Consider the following 20,034-nt stretch of genomic DNA (forward strand, 5'->3'; position numbering starts at 1 on the left):
GGCTTTGAGACACAGCCCCTCTTCTTACCGAGAAAGGATTAAGTTGCCAGCTCTTGGATGTATTCTTAAAATTCTTGCGCTCTTTGTGCCAGACAAAGGCACGCGGTTGTGTCCCGAGGACAGCTGAATACCTGAAAGAATGACCTTCTGAGATTTGCAACGGAAAATTTACCTTCCTCCTGGAGAACACCCTTTTGTACCTGATAATGCTGTGGGCACATGCAAATCTTGGCCCGCAGCCGAGCGGCTGTAGACAATCCAGAGAGAATGGTCAGGTCCCACTAAAGAGAAGCCAGCCAGGTGTCTAGCCCCTGAGAAAAGAGGGCTAACTTTGAGTTTGGTGCTTTTTGGGCATGTTTTCATTGAGCAAACTTATCATCTAAAATTCAACTCTAACCCAGAATTTTCTATTCAAAAATGGGTCTCAATTGTTAGCATCACGAATTCCTGAAGGAGAAAAAAATTCCAAATGTGCTTTGTCTGTGTTTTTTAGACTGTGAGCCCACTGTTGGGCAAGGACCGTCTCTATATGTTGCCGACTTGTACTTCCCAAGCGCCTAGTACAGTGCTCTGTATACAGTAAGCGCTCAATAAATACGATTGAATGAATGAATAAATGTGTCACCAAAACAGTATTTCTCTTTCTGAACAAAGAAAATTGTCTTGGTGGCATAGGCTGTGATCCAAGGAGAGGTACCGGATTTGCTTCACCGTCATCCGATGGCGAGAACTGGAGGGCGCATCTATGATAACAATAATAATAATAATAATGGCATTTATCTTACTATTTGCAAAGTACTGTTCTAAGTGCTGGGGAGGTTACGAGGTGATCAGGTTGTCCCACAGGGGGGCTCACAGTCAATCCCCATTTTACAGATGAGGTAACTTAGGCACAGAGAAGTTAAGTGACTTGCCCAAAGTCCCATGGCTGACAATTGAAGGAGCCTGGATTTGAACCCATGACCACTGACTCCAAAGCCTGTGCTGTTTTCACTAAGCCACACTGCTTCTCTATATTTTGCTGCTATATGTACTGCCAAGTTCAGGGCTGATCACTGCCTGACACTATCCAAACTATCACCAAGGACAACACCAACAGATGCAAAATGGCTTCCCCATCTAGTAGCAGGGTGGTCTAGTGGAATGAGCAGGGGCCAGGAGTCAGAGGGCTTTCATTCTAATCCCGGCTGCCTCAATTTTTTTTTTTTTTTGAGTGGTATTTGTTAAGCACTTACTGTGTGCCCCCTGTACTAAGTTCTGGGATAGATATAAGTTGAGCAATGTTCTGTTCCACTATCTATGCAGGTTCTTCTTCAAAAGAGGGAATGCTCAGGAAATGGCACAGGATTCAAGGGTTCCATGGCTGCCACGGGCTTCAAGAAGACTGGAGGGAGAGCCGACCTGTGGACACCAAAATGGATGGGATCTGACTCCTGTCCAGTGGGGCAAGCTTCTAGGCCAAAGCCTCCTGGAGTGAAAAGCATCGTCCAACAGCTGGCCCAAGAGCACAAGGTGGCTTCAGACTTCCATGACTCCACACCATAGTGGGCATGAGCCTTGCTGTCATCAGCTTCAGGAGACTAGCAGGGATCAATTCAATTCAATTCAATTCAATTCAATTGTATTTATTGAGCACTTACTGTGTGCAGAGCACTGTACTAAGAGCTTGGGAAATACAAGTTGGCAACATATAGAGACGGTCCCTACCCAACAGTGGACTCACAGTCTAGAAGGGGGAGACAGAGAAAAAAAAAACATATTAACAAAATAAAATAAATAGTATAAATATGTACAAGTAAAATAAATAGAGTAATAAATACGTACAAACATATATACATATATACAGGTACAGGATACATGCCAAGACTGAGGAAAGGCCCCAGGAAGCCTGCCACCCTGAGTGGGAGAAATGGGATGGCACCAGGCCCTGGTGTAGCAGCTAGAATCACTGGACCCAGAGAGCCCTCCTGGCCTGCGTGGGACTCAGTTTCCTCTGGAGGTGACAAGGCTCTCACCCCTGGGCCAAATAGCCAGGTCAAATGCTATGGATATGTGGTTGAGGCCATCTGGCTGGTTGAACTTCCCAACCCCTCTAAACTGTAAACTTGTTGTGGACGGGGAACGTGTCACCTAATGCTGTTGCATTGTACTCTCTCAAGTGTTTAGTACATACATAGTAAGCACTCAGTAAATACCACTGATTGATTGATTGATTGCCACTTGATCCACACAGAGTACAGCTGTTTGTTCCGCATTGTAGAAGTAGTAGTAGTGGTAGTGGTAGTATTAAAAATAGTAGTAGTAATAATAATAATAATGGCATTTATTAAGCACTTACTATGTGCAAAGCACTGTTCTAAGCTGGGAAGGTTACAAGGTGATCAGGTTGTCCCAGGGGGGGCTAACAGTCTTAATCCCCATTTTACAGATGAGGGAACTGAGGCACAGAGAAGTTAAAGGACTTGCCCAAAGTCACACAGCTGACAATTGGTGGAGCCGGGATTTGAACCCATGACCTTTGACTCCAAAGCCTGTGCTCTTTCCACTGAGCCATGCTGCTTCTCCACACTGCTTCTCTACTACTTCTCTAGTAGTAGAAGCAGTAGTAGTAGTACTAAAGTAATAGTAATTGTAGTAGTAGTAGTGGTAGTAGTAGTTGCTGTAGTAGCGTTTTATTGAGCACCTGTTTAATAAAAGTGCTAATAATAATGAAAAATGGGGTATTTGTTAAGCACTTACTATGTGCCATACACTGTACGAAATGCTGGGGCAGATGCAAAGTAATCTAATGGGGAGGGAGAGCAGGTATTGAATTCCCATTTTACAGATAAGACTCCGAGATATTAAGTGAATTGCACAAGGTCATCCAGCAGCCGAGTGACAGAGCCGGAATTAGAACCCAGGTCTGACTCCCTACCTTGTGCTCTTTTCACTGGTGCACTCTCCTAAGCTATTGGGAAGTTCAGAATAATGAAGTGATACATTGCCTAGCAGCGTGGTCTAGTGGGAAGCAGCATGGCCGAGAGAGAAGAGCCCGAGCCTGGGAGCCACAGGGCTTGGGTTGTAATCCTATCTCTGTCACTCGTCTGCTGTTGACCTTGGGTAAGTCACTTAACTACTCTGTGCCTCGGTGACCTCATCTATATAAGACCGTGAGCCCCATGTGGGACAGTGACTGTATCCAGCTTGTGTCTACCCAGCACTTAGTACAGTGCATGGCACAGTGTAAGCACTTAACAAATACAACAATTGTTATTTTTAATAATAATAAATTAAATCCTCCTCTCTCTGACATAGGCTGTGAGTCCCATGTGGGACAGGGACTGTGTCCAATCCGACTATCTTTTATCTATCTTGTACCTTCCCCAGCGCTTAGAACAGGGCCTAACATATAATAAACATTTAACAAATACGATTTTTAAAAATTGCCTGCCCAAAGGGGGCTTTTACTATCACTGGAAGTGAATTTCTGAGGCCCTTGGATGGTAGGAGAAGGTCTTTGCTGGCTTGGGTGCTTCACAGACACTGAGCACTCACAATGTGTCAAACATGGCACTGAGTCCTGGGCACTGAAGGAGTACAGAGGCACTGAAACACACAGAGTGCTCATCAACCAATCAACTGATCAATAGATCATATTTATTGAGCATCTACTGTGTGCAGAGCTCTGTACTAAATACATTGGTCATTGTACTTGTATACTAAGAGTATTAGTGGTAATAGTATTTATTAAGTTCTTATGTATTTAGCGCTGGGAAAGAGCATGTGCCTGGGAGTCAGGGGATCTGGGTTCTAATTCTGGCTCCACCCCTTAACTGCTGTGTGACTTTGGGCAGATCACTTAACTGCTCTGAGCCTCAGTTTCTTCATCTGTAACCTAGGGTTTCAATACCTGGTTTATCTTTTCCTTAGACTGTGAGTCCCATGTGGGAGAGGGTCTGGGTCTGAACTGATTCATAGTAAAAAATACCTCAGTTGCTATTATTATTATTATTATTATTATTAATCATTATTGTGAGAATTAGGCATGGTCTCTGGCTCTCAACGAGCTCACAATCTAAGAAAGCTGGGGAGAGGAGACTGGCGATGGACAAGAAAGAAGAGATGAAACAATGAAAACACTAAGCAACATAAAAGACCAGAATGAATGCACTAAATAAAAATAGAGAGCAGTAGTACATGTCCCCACATTCCTCAAGAACCACTAAAGGATGCCCATCCACTTCTGCATCAAACAGAAACTCTTTACCATTGGTTTTAAAGCACTCCATCAGCTCACCCCATCCCACATCACTTCATTCAACTCCTACTACAGTCCATTCTGCACACTTTGCTCCTCTAGTGCCAGCTTAGTCACTGTATCCCGATCTCATCTATCTCACTGCCCACCCATTCCACATCCACCCCCATCCTGGAACTCCCTCCCCTTCCATATACACCAGACCACCAACTTTCCACTTTCAAAGCATTACTGAGGACATGTCTCCTCCAAGAGGCCTTCCCCGATTAAACTCCCTTTTCCCCGGTTCACTTTCTCTTCTGCGCTGTCTACACTCTTGTATCTGAGACCTTTGGACATTTAATATTTGCCACATCCCCAGCCCCACAGCATTTACAATGTAGATATCTTTAAATTATATATTATACATAACTATTCAATTCAACGTCTGTCTCCCCCTCTAGACTGTGAGTTCATTATGGGCAGGGAACGTTTCTGCTAATTATGTTGTACTCTCCCAAGTACTTAGTACAGTGCTCTGCACATAGTAAGCGCTCAATAAATACCAATGATGGATTGATTGTTACTGTGAGTAGAGGAGCAGAATTTCAGCCTCCTTGTGGCCCAGAGTCCAATGGTCACAGCAGCAGTATCAATCAGTGAGATCTATTGAGTGCTTACAGTGTGCAGAGCATTGTTCTAAGTGCCACAATCACAGCTGCTGCCTCGGCCATCCCAGTGCTCTAAATTTCATTCATTCATTCATTCATTAATTAATTAATTCATTCATTAGTATTTATTGAGCGCTTACCGTGTGCAGAGCACTGTACTAAGCGCTTGGGAAGTACAAGTTGGCAGCATATAGAGATGGTCCCTACCCAACAATGGGCTCACAGTCTAGAAGGGGGAGACAGACAACAAAACAAAACATGTGGACAGGTGTCAAGTCATCAGAATAAATCGAAGTAAAGCTAGATGCACATCATTAACAAAATAAATAGAATAGTAAATATGCACAAGTAAACTAAATAGAATAAATCTGTACAAACATATATACAGGTTCTGTGGGGAAGGGAAGGAGGTAGGGCTGGGGGAATGGGGAGGGGGAGAGGAAGGAGGGGGCTCAGTCTGGGAAGACCTTCTGGAGCAGGTGAGCTCTCAGTAGGGCTTTGAAGGGAAGGGAAGGGCTTTAAATTTGACTGGGGCTTCATGCTGCCCCTGCTTCCACCCTTCCTACCTCAGTGGAGCAAGGCAGAATAGAATTTGAGGTCGGCGTGGGTTACCAGAGAGGCTGAATGGATATCCGGAAGATAATGATAATAATAATAATAATAAAAATAGCATTTATTAAGTGCTTATTATGTGCAAAGCACTGTTCTAAGCTCTGGGGAGGTTACAAGGTGATTAGGTTGTCCCACGGGTGTGCTCACAGTCTCAATCCTCATTTTACAGATGAGGGAATGGAGGCACGGAGAAGTTAAGTGACTTGCCAAAAGTCACACAGCTGACAATTGGCAGAGCCGGGATTTGAACCCATAACCTCTGACTCTCAGGCCTGTGCTCTTTCCACTGAGCCACAATGAGCCACGAAGATGGGAGGTCAAAGGTGAGTGGGGGCTTCTCAGGGTCCAGAGATCACCAGAGGTGGAAGATACAGTCCCTGCCCCCAATGTCGCTTTCGCACTATCCCTCCTCCCCCTTCCCTTTCCTTCCCTTCCTTTGAAGCCCACATTGTTCGCCTCTACCACCCCCTCCAGATTCTTGTAGCCGTCATCTACCGCCCTCCGGGCCCCACTTCCAACTTCTTTAACGACTTTGACCCCTTCCTCACATTCCTTCTCTCCTTCTCCATGCCCACTCTGATCCTCGGAGACTTCAATATCCACATGGATATCCCTAACGACTCCTCTGCCGCCCGCCTTCTATCTCTCCTTGACGCTGCCAACCTCTTCCTCCACCCCACCTCACCCACTCACCAACTTGGTCATACCCTCGACCTCATCATCTCCTACCGCTGCACTGTGTCCACCCTCACCAACTCTGTGATCCCTCTCTCTGATCATAATCTTCTCACCTGCCTCCTCACTCACACACCTTTCCCCCGTAAATCCGTATTACTCCATCACAGAGATCTCCGCTCTCTGGACCCCACCCATCTTTCGGAGCGCCTCACACCCCACCTCGCCGCCCTCTCCTCTCTACCCAGTCTTGATGATCAGATTACTGCTCTCAACTCTACCCTCTCTACTCAGCTAGACTCGCTCGCTCCCCTTTCCCTTCGCCGCTCTCGCACCACTAACCCACAGCCCTGGATCACTGCCACTGTCCGCCTCCTTCGCTCTTATGCTCGAGCTGCCGAACGCTGCTGGCGAAAGTCTAAACACCATGCCAACCTCGTTCACTTCAAGTTTATCCTTTCCTGCCTTAACTCAGCCCTCTCTTCTGCCAGACAAAACTATTTCTCCTCCCTTATTGACACCCATGCCCATCACCCCCGCCAGCTCTTCCGTACATTCAACTCCCTTCTCAGGCCCCCGGTTCCTCCCCCTCCTCCTTCCCTCACCCCCAACGATCTGGCCTCCTACTTCATTAACAAAATTAAATCCATCAGGTCCGACCTCCCCAATGTCTCTTCCCCCCTTTCTCCAACCCCCCGGCTCTCAACACTCTCTGCTACTCTCCCATCCTTCCCAGCGGTATCCTCAGAGGAACTCTCCTCCCTCCTCTCAAGTGCTACTCCGGCCACCTGTGCTTCTGACCCCATTCCCTCTCATCTTATGAAATCTCTCGCTCCATCCCTTCTCCCCTCCTTAACTTCCATCTTCAACCGCTCACTCTCCACTGGTTCCTTCCCCTCTGCCTTCAAACATGCCCATGTCTCTCCCAACCTAAAAAAACCCTCTCTTGACCCCACCTCACCTTCTAGTTATCGTCCCATATCCCTCCTACCATTCCTTTCCAAACTCCTTGAACGAGTTGTCTACACGCGCTGCCTAGAATTCCTCAACAACAACTCTCTCCTCGACCCCCTCCAGTCTGGCTTCCGTCCCCTTCATTCCACGGAAACTGCGCTCTCAAAGGTCACCAATGACGTCCTGCTTGCCAAATCCAATGGCTCATACTCTGTCCTAATCCTCCTCGACCTCTCAGCTGCCTTTGACACTGTGGACCACCCCCTTCTCCTCCACACGTTATCTGACCTTGGCTTCACAGACTCCGTCCTCTCCTGGTTCTCCTCTTATCTCTCCGGTCGTTCTTTCTCAGTCTCTTTTGCAGGCTCCTCCTCCCCCTCCCATCCTCTTACTGTGGGGGTTCCCCAAGGTTCAGTGCTTGGTCCCCTTCTGCTCTCAATATACACTCACTCCCTTGGTGACCTCATTCGCTCCCACGGCTTCAACTATCATCTCTACGCTGATGACACCCAGATCTACATCTCTGCCCCTGCTCTCTCCCCCTCCCTCCAGGCTCGCATCTCCTCCTGCCTTCAGGACATCTCCATCTGGATGTCCGCCCGCCACCTAAAGCTCAACATGTCGAAGACTGAGCTCCTTGTCTTCCCTCCCAAACCTTGTCCTCTCCCAGACTTTCCCATCTCTGTTGACGGCACTACCATCCTTCCCGTCCCACAAGCCCGCAACCTTGGTGTCATCCTCGACTCCGCTCTCTCATTCACCCCTCACATCCAAGCTGTTACCAAAACCTGCCGGTCTCAGCTCCGCAACATTGCCAAGATCCGCCCTTTCCTCTCCATCCAAACTGCTACCCTGCTAATTCAAGCTCTCATCCTATCCCGTCTGGACTACTGCACTAGCCTTCTCTCTGATCTCCCATCCTCGTGTCTCTCTCCACTTCAATCCATACTTCATGCTGCTGCCCGGATTATCTTTGTCCAGAAACGCTCTGGACATATTACTCCCCTCCTCAAAAACCTCCAATGGCTACCGATCAATCTGCGCATCAGGCAGAAACTCCTCACCCTGGGCTTCAAGGCTGTCCATCACCTCGCCCCCTCCTACCTCACCTCCCTTCTCTCCTTCTACTGCCCAGCCCGCACCCTCCGCTCCTCCACCACTAATCTCCTCACTGTACCTCGCTCTCGCCTGTCCCGCCATCGACCCCCGGCCCACGTCATCCCCCGGGCCTGGAATGCCCTCCCTCTGCCCATCCGCCAAGCTAGCTCTCTTCCTCCCTTCAAGGCCCTGCTGAGAGCTCACCTCCTCCAGGAGGCCTTCCCAGACGGAGCCCCTTCTTTCCTCTCCCCCTCGTCCCCCTCTCCATCCCCCCATCTTACCTCCTTCCCTTCCCCACAGCACCTGTATATATGTATATATGGTTGTACATATTTATTACTCTATTTATTTATTTATTTATTTATTTTACTTGTACATTTCTATCCTACTTATTTTATTTTGTTGGTATGTTTGGTTCTGTTCTCTGTCTCCCCCTTTTAGACTGTGAGCCCACTGTTGGGTAGGGACTGTCTCTATGTGATGCCAATTTGTACTTCCCAAGCGCTTAGTACAGTGCTCTGCACATAGTAAGCGCTCAATAAATACGATTGATTGATTGATTGATTGATTGGGCCACCCTAAGAGAAACAGCATTCATCACTTTCCAGAGGGGACGGTCAGTCAGTCAATCAGTCAGTCATAATTATTGAGCTCTTACTGTGTGCAGAGCACTATAGTAAGCGCTAGGGAGAGTGCAATATAACAATATATAATATCTTTGGGCTCCTCCTGGCTTCCAGTGGGACAAACTCTGTCAGTAAACTTTCCCCTCTGGATTGTAAGCTCGTTATGGGCAGGGAACATGTCTGTTAATTCTGTTGTATGTATTGTCTGCTCCTAAGCACTTAGTACAGTGCCCTGCACATAGTAAGGACTCAATAAATGCCATTGATTGATTGATTGATTGATTGATTGGACAGCTGGTGCCTCCCCTATGAGCTGATGGGGAGCTGATAGAGAAGCAGCGTGGTTCAGTGGAAAGAGCCTGGGCTTTGGAGTCAGAGTTCATGGGTTCAAATTCCGGCTCCACAACTTGTCAGCTGTGTGACTTTGGGCAAGTCACTTAACTTCTCTGGGCCTCAGTTCCCTCATCTGTAAAATGGGAATTAAGACTGTGAGCCCCCCATGGAACAACCTGATCTCCTTGTAATTCTTTCTCAGAATTGGTTCTCGACCCCAGAATGAGTGTGATTGACACCTGCCAGAAGGCCAACACCATTCCCGATGGCCCCGGGGGTACCGGATGATTACAGATGGTGGAGTCAGTATAAACCACCACCAAGTGACAGACCCTGAAAGCGTCCTCCTGCTGGGGCAGCACATCCTCAGGAACGGACTCTCCCTGCTCAAGATCGGAAAGAGGAACGTCTACATCATCAAATGGCTTCAGCTGTGACGGCACGGAATTACGGATCCGGAGTTCTGCGTCCGAGGGGGCCGGAGGCTTCTCGATGCGTTTCCTCCTTGTGCGGGTCACTAGAAGAAGCGGAACATGGGGTGGACTGCATTTCGTTTGGTCGTACCTATTAAGCGCCTACTGCGTGCAGTACACTGTGCTGAGCGCTTAGTCTTCTCACAGTGTGAGCAATTATTTTGCCTTGAATAAAGGTGGGAGGAGAGTAGTTCTCCTCGGTTCACTGGGTGGTCCGAGCCAGAGGAAGAAATACCAGGGTGAAAATCATCTTTAATAATAATGATGATTATGTGCCAGGCACTGTACTAAGCGCTGGGGCAGATAAAAGGAAATCGGGTCGGGCACCGTCGCTGTCCCATGTGGGACTCACAATCTCAATCCCCATAATAATAATAATGATAGCATTTATTAAGCGCTTACTATGTCCAAAGCACTGTTCTAAGTGCTGGGGAGGTTACAAGGAGGTTGTCCCACGTGGGGCTCACGGTCTTAATCTCCATTTTACAGATGAGGGAACTGAGGCCCAGAGAAGTTAAGTGACCTGCCCAAAGTCGCACGGCTGACAGGTGGCGGAGCTGGGATTTGAAACCGGGACCTCTGACTCCAAAGCCCGGGCTCTTTCCACTGAGACACGCTGCTTCCCCATGTTACAGATGAGGTCACTGAGGCACAGAGAAGTGAGACGACTTGCCCAGGTCACACAGCAGACAAGTGGGGGAGCAGCAGGGCAGAGTGGATAGAGCCTGGGCCTGGTCACGGGTTCTAGTCCCGGCTCTGCCACTTGTGTGCTGTGTGACCTTGGGCAGGTCACTTCACTTCTCTGGGCCTCGGTGACCTCATCTGGGAAATGGGGATTGAGACAATGAGCCCTGTGTGGGACAGGGACTGTGTCCAACCCAATTTGCTTGTATCATAATGATGGTATTTGTTAAGCGCTTACTATGTGCAAGGCACTGGGGAGGTTACAAGGTGATCAGGTTGTTCCACAGGGGCTCACAGTCTTAATCCTCATTTTACAGCTGAGGGAACTGAGGCCCAGAGAAGTGAAGTGACTCGCCTAAAGTCACACAGCTGACAGTTGGAGGAGCTGGGATTTGAACCCATGACCTCTGACTCCAAAGCCCGGGCTCTTTCCGCTGAGCCACGCTGCTTCTCTGCTGCTTGTCTTGTATCCACCCCAGTGCTTAGTACAGTGCCTGGCACATAATAAGCACTTAACAAATACCATGAGTATTATTTTATTATGATTGTTATTAGGACTCTGGTCCCCGCTGCCAAGACTTCCTTGAGTCCCCAGTCTGGTGCCGGCTTTGGTGAAGGGGGCGATCCCACTTCTAGACTGTGAGCCCACTGTTGGGTAGGGACCGTCTCTATGTGTTGCCAACTTGTACTTCCCAAGCGCTTAGTACAGTGCCCTGCACACAGTAAGCGTTCAATAAATATGATTGATTGATTGTAATCTCCCCAGCCCTTAGAACAGTGCTTTACACATGGTAAGCTCTTAATAAATGCCATCATTATTATTATTATTATTATGGCTGCATAGGCCTCTTAGGCTGTGCGGGGGGAGGGAGGTGGCTGTATTCCTGGACAGTGTGGTGGGGGGGATGGAGACCCCACCACAGCACACCCTGCCGTGGCCCAGCCCTGATGGTAGCGATTTTTCTGGGGAGCCCCCACCGAGGTCTCATCGCTCCGTTTATGGAAGATCAGCCCCAGGGTGAGCCTGCTAATTGCAGGGGATTGACCGGAGGGCCAGCAGGGAGCAGGGGTCAGGCGGCCAAAGGAATGAAAAGCCCACTGAAAACAAACACACAGAAGCTCTCGTTTCCTGCAAGCGACTCCCATTCCCTCCTGGCCTGGGGTTTTGCTTCAAATCCCCACAGGGTCAGGTTTTCAGAGACCTGAAAATGAGTTCCGGCCCCTTCGGCAGGCAGGCGGTCCGGTCTGAAACCTAGGTGAAGTTGCTTGGGTCAGGACCACAGAGAGCCTGTGGTCAGCAATGCAGCATGGCCTAGTGGATAAAGCATGGGCCCGAGAGTCAAAAGGACCTGGGTTCTAATCCCGGCTCTGCCACTTCTCTCCTGGGTGACCTTGATCAAGTCGCCCTCGATGACCTCCTCTGTAAAATGGAGATTAAGACTGTGAGCCCCGCGTGGGACTTGACCTGTGTCCAAACAGGTTGGACACCATCAAGTTCTTAGAAGCCGAAACCCAATCAGTCTCTAAGCAGGCTTGAATGCAAAGAAGAGTGAACTTTGAAGAAGGGTGTGCTCAGAGCTGGGTGACAATGCCCTCTTCCTCAGTGCCCCCACCTCCCCTTTCTCTCACCCTGATGATCTTGCCCATTACTTTTTTGACAAAATCAAAACCATCAGAAGTGAGCTCCCCAAAAATCTCCTCCCCGCCTTCCCCAACTTCCTACTAATTCTTTATCCTTAATCCCTTACTTAAAAGTCAGTGCTTTGCACACAGAAAGCACTCAATAAATATGATTGAGTGAATAAATGTGATTCTAAAGACACTTGCTGTCTCCATTTCTCCTTCCCCGACTGCCATTTTCAAACACTCACTCTCAAATGACTCCTTTCCCTTTGCCTACAAACATGCGTGCCTGTCCCCTAGCCTAAAAATAAATTTTCTCTAGACCCAACACTGTACCAACCAGCTGTAACCCTAAGTCGCTCCTCTTACAACTATCCAAACTCCTCAGAGAGGTTGCACACACCCACTGCCTCCACTTCCTCCCTTCCAACTCCTTTCTTTCAATCTATGGTGTTCTGTTGAATTCCCCCTGTTATCCTTTCCCTGTATCAATACACCTCCATTTTAGACTGGGGGCCAGAAAAGTGTAAGTCACACAAGGGCAGGGAGTCCATCTTTTGCCTCTGGTGATAATAATAATAATAATGGCATTTACTAAGTGCTTACTATGTGCAGAGCACTGTTCTAAGCGCTGGGGAGGTTACAAGGTAATCAGGTAATCAGTCACACAGCTGACAATTGGTGGTCGGGATTTGAACTCATGACCTCTGACTCCAAAGCCCATGCTCTTTCCACTGAACCACGCTGCTTCCCTCCAGACCTTGAGGAGCCCCTCACTCACCTTCAGCCTCCCTCCATCCAGCCATCCATGCTACCCTGCTGGTAACCCACAACTCCCCCACACCCACCCAGCTTTACTTCGTGCAAGGGTAGCATGGAAGCGCTCCCACCCCCCTCCCACCCTCAACACCGCCAAATTTAGAGCCCTGGGAAGGCTGAGGCTGTGGCAGTTACCAAGAGTTAGTACAGTGCTCTGAACACAGTAAGCATTCAATCTTGTCTTGTGTTGTGCTGTCAAGTCGTTTCTGACTCATAGCAATTCCATGGACATCTCTCTCAGAATGCCTCGCATCCATCTGCAATTGTCCTGGTAGTGTATCCATGGTGCTTTCTTGGTAAAAATACGGAAGTGGCTTACCATTGCCTTTTTCCACGCAGTCAACATGAGCCTCCACCCTCGACTTTGTCCCATGCCACTGCTGCCCAGCACAGGTGAGTTTTGACTTGAAGCAGATTGCCTTCCACTCACTAGCCACTGCCCAAGCTAGGAATGGAATGGGTAGGCCTCTGCTTGACTCTCCCTCCCATAGCTGAGACTGATAGAGTACTGGAAACTCTCTAGGTGTGATCCTGAGAGGGGAAGCACTCAATATACAACGTTTATTAATACTGCAGCTGTTACTATTAGATTCTGAGCCACAGGGAGCCTGAAACTCCATTCTTCTAGTTACAGTGTCCTATTGCTCTTTATTTTTATTTTGTATATTTGTCCTTTCTTTCCCCTCTACAATCTGCTTTCCACCCCATCTACTCCACGGAGACCACTCTCTAAGGCCATCAATAACCTTCTTGCCAAACCTGAAGGTCTCTACTGCATCCTAGTCCTTCTCGACCTTTTAGCTGTTTTTGACATTGTGGATCACTCCTTTCTCCTGGAAACATGCTAGGTTTTTTTAAAACTGTCCTCTTCTGTTCTCCTCTTACCTCTCTGGCCTCTCCTTTTCAGTCTCTTTGCCTCCCACTCCCCAATTGTGGGTGCCCCTCCAGGATTAGTTCTTAGTCATCACCTTAGAGTCATCACCTCAGAGTCATCACCTCTGTGTGGATAACTTCCAAATCTATCTCTCCAGACCTGATCTCTCTCCTCCTCTGCAATCTCACATTTCCTCCTGCCTACCAGTCATCTGTGCGTTATTGTCCCACTAGCCCCTCTAGCTCAATAAATTCCAAACTGAACTCCTAATTTTCCTCCTGAATCCTCTCTTCCACCTAAGTTTCCCATCCCATTTGACAAGATCACCATCTTCCCTGTCTCTTCAGCCTGTAACTTTGGCATTATCCATGACTCCTCTTCTATCTGAAAGCCCATATTCAATCTGTGACCAAATCCTGTTGGTTCTTCCTCCACAACACTTCCAGAATCCACCTTTTCTCTCCATCCACACTTCCACCATGTTGACCTGGAAACTCAATTACTGCATCAACCTCCTCTCTGGCCTCCCTGCCTCCAGCCTCTCCCCCCTCCAGTCTACACTTCACTCTACACTCTGGATGTTTTTTCTAAGACATCATTCTGTGCACATTTTTCTGCTCCTTTAAAAAGCCTCCAATAGTTACCCATTCCTTGCTGCTTCAAATAGACGTTCCTGATCACTAAAGAGCTATTGTACTCTACTACACATTTAGTACAGTGCTCAATACACAGTAGATACTCAATAAATACTATGGGAACATATTAGTAGTAGTGATGTCATTGTTAAGCACTCACTTGGGGCAGTGCACTGTACTAGATACTTGAGAAGTACAAAATAATGAAGTGACACATGTCCTGCCTACAAGGAACTTGAACTCTAATGTGGGATGCAAACAAACAATTGTTTACGACTGAAGTGGCCAAAATAGATAAGCAGACACACAAACATGCACGTATATGTGTGTGAGCACATGTGTATGTGGGTTTATGTGTGTGTGTGTTTGTGTGTATGAGTGCCAAGGAGGGTGTAAGTTCACAAATGCTAGATCTGGCTGAAGGGATGATATCAATCAATCAATCAATCAATCAATGCTATTTATTGAGTGCTTGCTATGTGCAGAGCACAGAGCTTGGGAGAGAACAATACAGCCAAATTAGCAGACATGTTCCCTGCCCATAATGAGATTACAGTCTAGAAATGAGATGATATGGCACGGGGGGCTGGGAAATCAATTGGGGAAGTTTTGGAGGGGATGTGAGATTTTAGAAGGGCTTTGACTTTGGGAGGAGTTGTAGTCCGTCCATTTTGGGGAGGGAGGGAGAGAGGTCCAAACTGGGAGAGCAGCATGAGTGAGACGTTGGAGGTGGAATTCAAGATCAAGTTATGACTGAAATGTTGTCTTGGGAAGAATGAAAGCTGTGAGCTGGGGATGAGGTGATGAAGAAAGCAGATAGGTAAGGTGGGGCCAGATAGTGGAGATCCTTGAAGCCAATCAATTGTTCGATAATTTCCTGGGTTTGCCACATCAAACGACTTAGTGGGTAGAACATGGGCCCAGACGTCAGAAGGACCTGGATTCTAATCCCAGCTCCACTGCATGTCTGCTGTGTGACCTTGGGTAAGTCACTTAACTATGCTTCAGTTCCCTTGTCTGTAAAATGGGGATTAAGATTGTGAGCCCTATGTGGGACAGGGACTGTATCCAAGCTGATTAGCTTGTATCTATCCCAGTGCTTAGAACAGTGCCTAGCACATAGTAAGCACTTAACAAATATCTCAATTATTATTATCATTATTATTATTATTATTAACTGACCCTTTCCATACCCTGGTGGTGGTGAAACAGTTCCAGAAGCATATGTAGAATAAAAACTCGAGAGCTCTGACAGAACCCTTCACCAAGAAGGGGTCCCTACTGAAAAAAAACCTTTCACAGAGGGCTTCCCAATGGCCTTGATAGGTGCAGTGTGACCTTTACTGCCCAAGTCAAAGGTCAGTGTCTTTCCCTCCTCATAAAAGCTGGCTTCAGAGGGGAACCAAGAAGCAGTCCTTTCAGCCTTTGAATTGAACAATGCTTCCATTAGTGGAACGCTAACTGAACTTAAGTGGTTTCCTTCCCCTCCTGGGTGACTACTGTGCTTAATAGCCTTAGATCTTCACAAACCTGAGAGAAAACCTTTCAACAGCAGAGGTTGCCTTGAACTTGGTGTTTTTCCAAATGGAAACTCTTTGTGTGTGTGGCTGTGACCCCTCTCTGGCTCTCCTTCTCTGTTCATCAGGTGGAACGGGTGCTGGCTGCTGACTTCCCTGCTCCCTCTACAATCAGTCATGTGAGTGGTGTGGATTTGTCCTCGGGTTCAGATCCTGGGTCTCGATGAAGGTGTTTGTCACATGGGAGGCCACACTGAGCCCCTGCCTCAGCCCCACTGAGTTGAAGACCGCATCCCCCAGCCAAGAACTCCATAGTGTGTCCTTTTTCAAATCATCCAACATTCACCTCATTGCCTTCCCCCAGGCCCCACTTTGGTCTCCAGGGAGCTTCCCATTGGTCTCCACTTCTGTCCCTAGAGACCTTCCCATTGGCCTTGCTATCTATGTGTAGTGTGCCCTTTACCCACCCAAGTACCTCTAGGTAATGATGCTTCACTCTGGACCATTCAGTCACTCAAATTAAATGGTCCAGATTGGTGTTCACACAAGAACTTACCCTGGCTCATTGGATAATAATAGTAACAATAACAATAATAATAATAATAATGGCATTTATTAAGTGCTTACTATGTGCAAAGCACTGTTCTAAGCACTGGGGAGGTTACAAGGTGATCAGGTTGTCCCACAGGGGACTCACAGTTTTCATCCCCATTTTACAGATGAGGTAACTGAGGCACAGAGAAGTGACGTGACTCACCCAAAGTCACACAGCTGACAATTGGTGGAGCTGGGATTTAAACCCATGACCTCTGACTCCAAAGCCAGGGCTCTTTCCACTGAGCTACGCTGCTTCTCACAGCAGTGTGAAAATCACCCACAGGGCTGTTGGGACCGTTCCAGGGAGATACCAGCCAGGTCAGTGCATCCCAGGAACACCCGGGCTGGAATTTGGGGAAGAGAAAATTTTAGGAAGAAGAGGTGGTGCTAATGGTGGATGCAGCAGTTGAGGGGTTGTCTCAGAGGTTAGTGAGTCATCCCCTTGATCTTTCTGCCCCTTGCATTCTGCACTTGTATTCTGACTCATTAGAAAGGCACCTACATCTGCTGCACTCAATCACCTTGCCCCCTCCTACCTCACCTCACTACTCCCCTACTACTGCCCAGTCCTCACACTTCACTCCTCTAGTGCTAACCTTCTGGCTGTACCTCCATCTCACCTATCTCACTGCTGACTTCTCGCCCACATCCAGCCTCTGGCCCAGAAAGCCTTCCTTCCTCATATCCAACAATGACTCTCACCCACTTTAAAGTCTTGTTGAAGGCATATCTCCTCCTAGAGGCCTTCCCTGACTAAGTCCTCCTTTCCTCTCTCCCACTCCCTTCTGTGCCACTCTGACTTGAACCCTTTATTCTTTCCCCTTCCCAGCCCCACAGCACTATGGACATATCTGTAATTTATTTATATTAAAGTCTATCTCCCCCTCTAAACTGTAATCTCCCCGTGGGCAAGGAATATGTCTGTTAATTGTTATATTGTACTCTTCCAAGTGCTTAATACAGTGCTCTACACACAATAAGTACTTAATAAATATGATTGACTGACTGACTGACTGCTGCCTCCTTTTCCTCTGCCCCTGCTCCTATCCTGGCCTCCTGCAATTTGCCTCTGCTTTCTCCGCTTAATGAACCAACCAAAGAATGACAGTGATTAATTGTACGTTCCTCCCTCTAGACATTAAGTTCCTTTTGGGAAGGGATACCATTCATTCATTCAATCGTATTTATTGAGCACTTACTGTGTGCAGAGCACTGTACTAAGCTCTTGTGGGAAACACAAGTTTGCATCATATAGAGATGGTCCCTACCCAACAGTGGGCTCACAGTCTAGAAGGGGGAGACAGACAACAAAACAAAACATATAAACCAAATAAAATGAATAGAATAAATATGTACAAGTAAAATAAATAAATAGAGTAATAAATATGTACAAACGTATATACATATATACACAACATATATACAAACTATATATATACACTTCAAGTATATCTACCAACTTTATTGTAGCATACTCTCCCGAGGGCATAGAACAGTGCTCTGCACATGGTAAGTGTTCAATAAATAGAACTGATCACTCAGTTGATTTATTGATCATCATGGACAAAGCATTGAGCTAGGTGGAGAAAATGCAAGGACATCATCATTAATCGTATTTATTGAGTGCTTACTATGTGCAGAGCACTGTACTAAGCACTTGAAGGACATCAATTCAGGCAGGGGCCGTGGGATACCAAAACGTTCACAATCTGGAGTGGAGAAGGGAGATTGGGGTGCTCTCTTGAAACCACATCCCTTGCAGTTTCATCGCAATGTCTAGGGACCCCGCTGTCTGCTCAGGGTCACCTCCTATGTACCCTCAGGCCCCCACTTCTTCTTCTCTCCCCATATCCCTTCCTTCCAGTTCTTCCTCTCTGCTTTTCTCGACCTGTCCCTTCCTTTGCCTGAAGCATAGCCATGGCCCAGACTCTGGCTACTGTGTCCTTGGCCTGCTGTCCTGGTCTTCCTTCAGCTTGAAGGAAGAGGAAGATGGCTGATCTCCTTCCTGCCCAAGCACAAGTCAGGGGTGGTCCTGCTGTCACTTTCAAGCTACTGCAAAATTCTGCAGCTCCTTCCTCGACATCTTCCAGATCTGCCCCTTTCTCTCCATACAAAAGAGCCCGGGCTTGGTAGTCAGAGGTCATGGGTTTGAATCCCGGCTCCGCCACTTGTCAGCTGTGTGACTTTGGGCAAGTCACTTCACTTCTCTGGGCCTCAGTTACCACATCTGTCAAGTGGGGGTGAAGACTGTGAGCCCCACGTGGGACAACCTTTAGCCGTGTATCTACCCCAGTGCTTAGAACAGTGCTTGGCACATAGTAAGCACTTAACAAAAGCCATCATCATTATTATTACCACTCCAATATGAGCTCTGGTCATATTTGTGACCAAATCCTATTGTATCAACCTCCTTGCTGGTCTCCGTGACTCCAACCTCTGCCCACTCCAATTTCTTCCTCACATCTCGGCTCAGATCATTTCCGATCCCTCTGCACAAATAGCTCCCTCCCCTGGCTCCCATGTCCCTCCATCAAGAAAACCTCTTCACAATTGGCTTAAAGGCTTTCTACCAACTCAGTCTACCTGCTGTCTTCCCCTGAAATTCTTCAACCCACTCTCTTTGTTCTTCCAGAGTTTAGCCTTCTAACTGTACCTCGCTCTCAACACTCCTGTCAAGGGGCTCCCCTAGCTTGAAACTCCCAAACTCCCCAAATGTGACAAAAGAAGGTCTCATATTCAAAGTCCTCCTGAAATTCCACCTCCTCCAACCTGTTTTTGTTGACTGATTTCCAGGTCTCCAAATCATGTCACTCCATCAGCCATCTCTAGCATTTAGGAACTTATTTACATGTCCATTTGCAGCATGCAGATATGTACGTTTATTTAATTGTACATTTAATTACTTTAACTGTCCCATTTGTAAATGTTAACGCCTGGCTCCCATTAGAGTGGAATTTCCATGTGGGTAGGGAACCTGACACTTTTTGGTTTGAATTTCCCAAGCACTTAGTATAGCATTGAATCTAATGAGTGGTCAATAAATATCATTTCTCTTTATTTATATTGACGCTATTGATGCCTTTTTACTTGTTTTGGTGTCTGTCTCCCCCCTTCTAGACTGTGAGCCCATTGTGGACAGGGATTGTCTCTATTTGCTGCTGAACTGTACTTTCCAAGCGCTTAGTACAGTGCTTTGCACACAGAAAGCACTCAATAAATATGATTGAATGAACTACTACTCTGATTAGGGAATCTGTGTCCAGGAGGTGGAGAACCCTTAGGCTTAAAACCAGTAACAGGGATTCTTCTTCTCCCAGCAAAGGGTCACTGCATGGAATTGGTTCCCACAAACTGAAAACACCAGTGGAATCCAGAGGATATGGGCGAGCAGTCCAGGTGGGATCCATGCAGGGAAAGTTAGGAATGGAGAGGGGTGTTGAATGGTCCTTTCATAACTGTGAGGGTGGATCTCCAGGAGAGCAACCCTGGGCATCTTGACACCACTGAGTCCTGGGAAGGATGGGTTGTGAGGCTGAATGAGGGGATTATTGATCAGGGCCTCATTATTTTAAGTGCTGTTACAGCACAAGTATTCCACAGCCAACTGGGGTCCTGAATTTCATT

At 47.4% G+C, this 20,034-nt stretch overlaps 1 non-coding gene across 1 annotated transcript; it reads right to left on the minus strand.

Annotated features, from left to right (window-relative positions):
* Window positions 1-13,190: 13,190 nt before the first annotated feature.
* LOC119924916 lies at window positions 13,191-13,328 on the minus strand. Its single transcript, XR_005449594.1, has one exon. It is a non-coding gene; the product is annotated as a small nucleolar RNA SNORA7 (small nucleolar RNA).
* Window positions 13,329-20,034: the final 6,706 nt, after the last annotated feature.

This window comes from Tachyglossus aculeatus, chromosome 2, assembly GCF_015852505.1.
Source record: "Tachyglossus aculeatus isolate mTacAcu1 chromosome 2, mTacAcu1.pri, whole genome shotgun sequence".
In the NCBI taxonomy this organism is placed as follows: domain Eukaryota; kingdom Metazoa; phylum Chordata; class Mammalia; order Monotremata; family Tachyglossidae; genus Tachyglossus; species Tachyglossus aculeatus.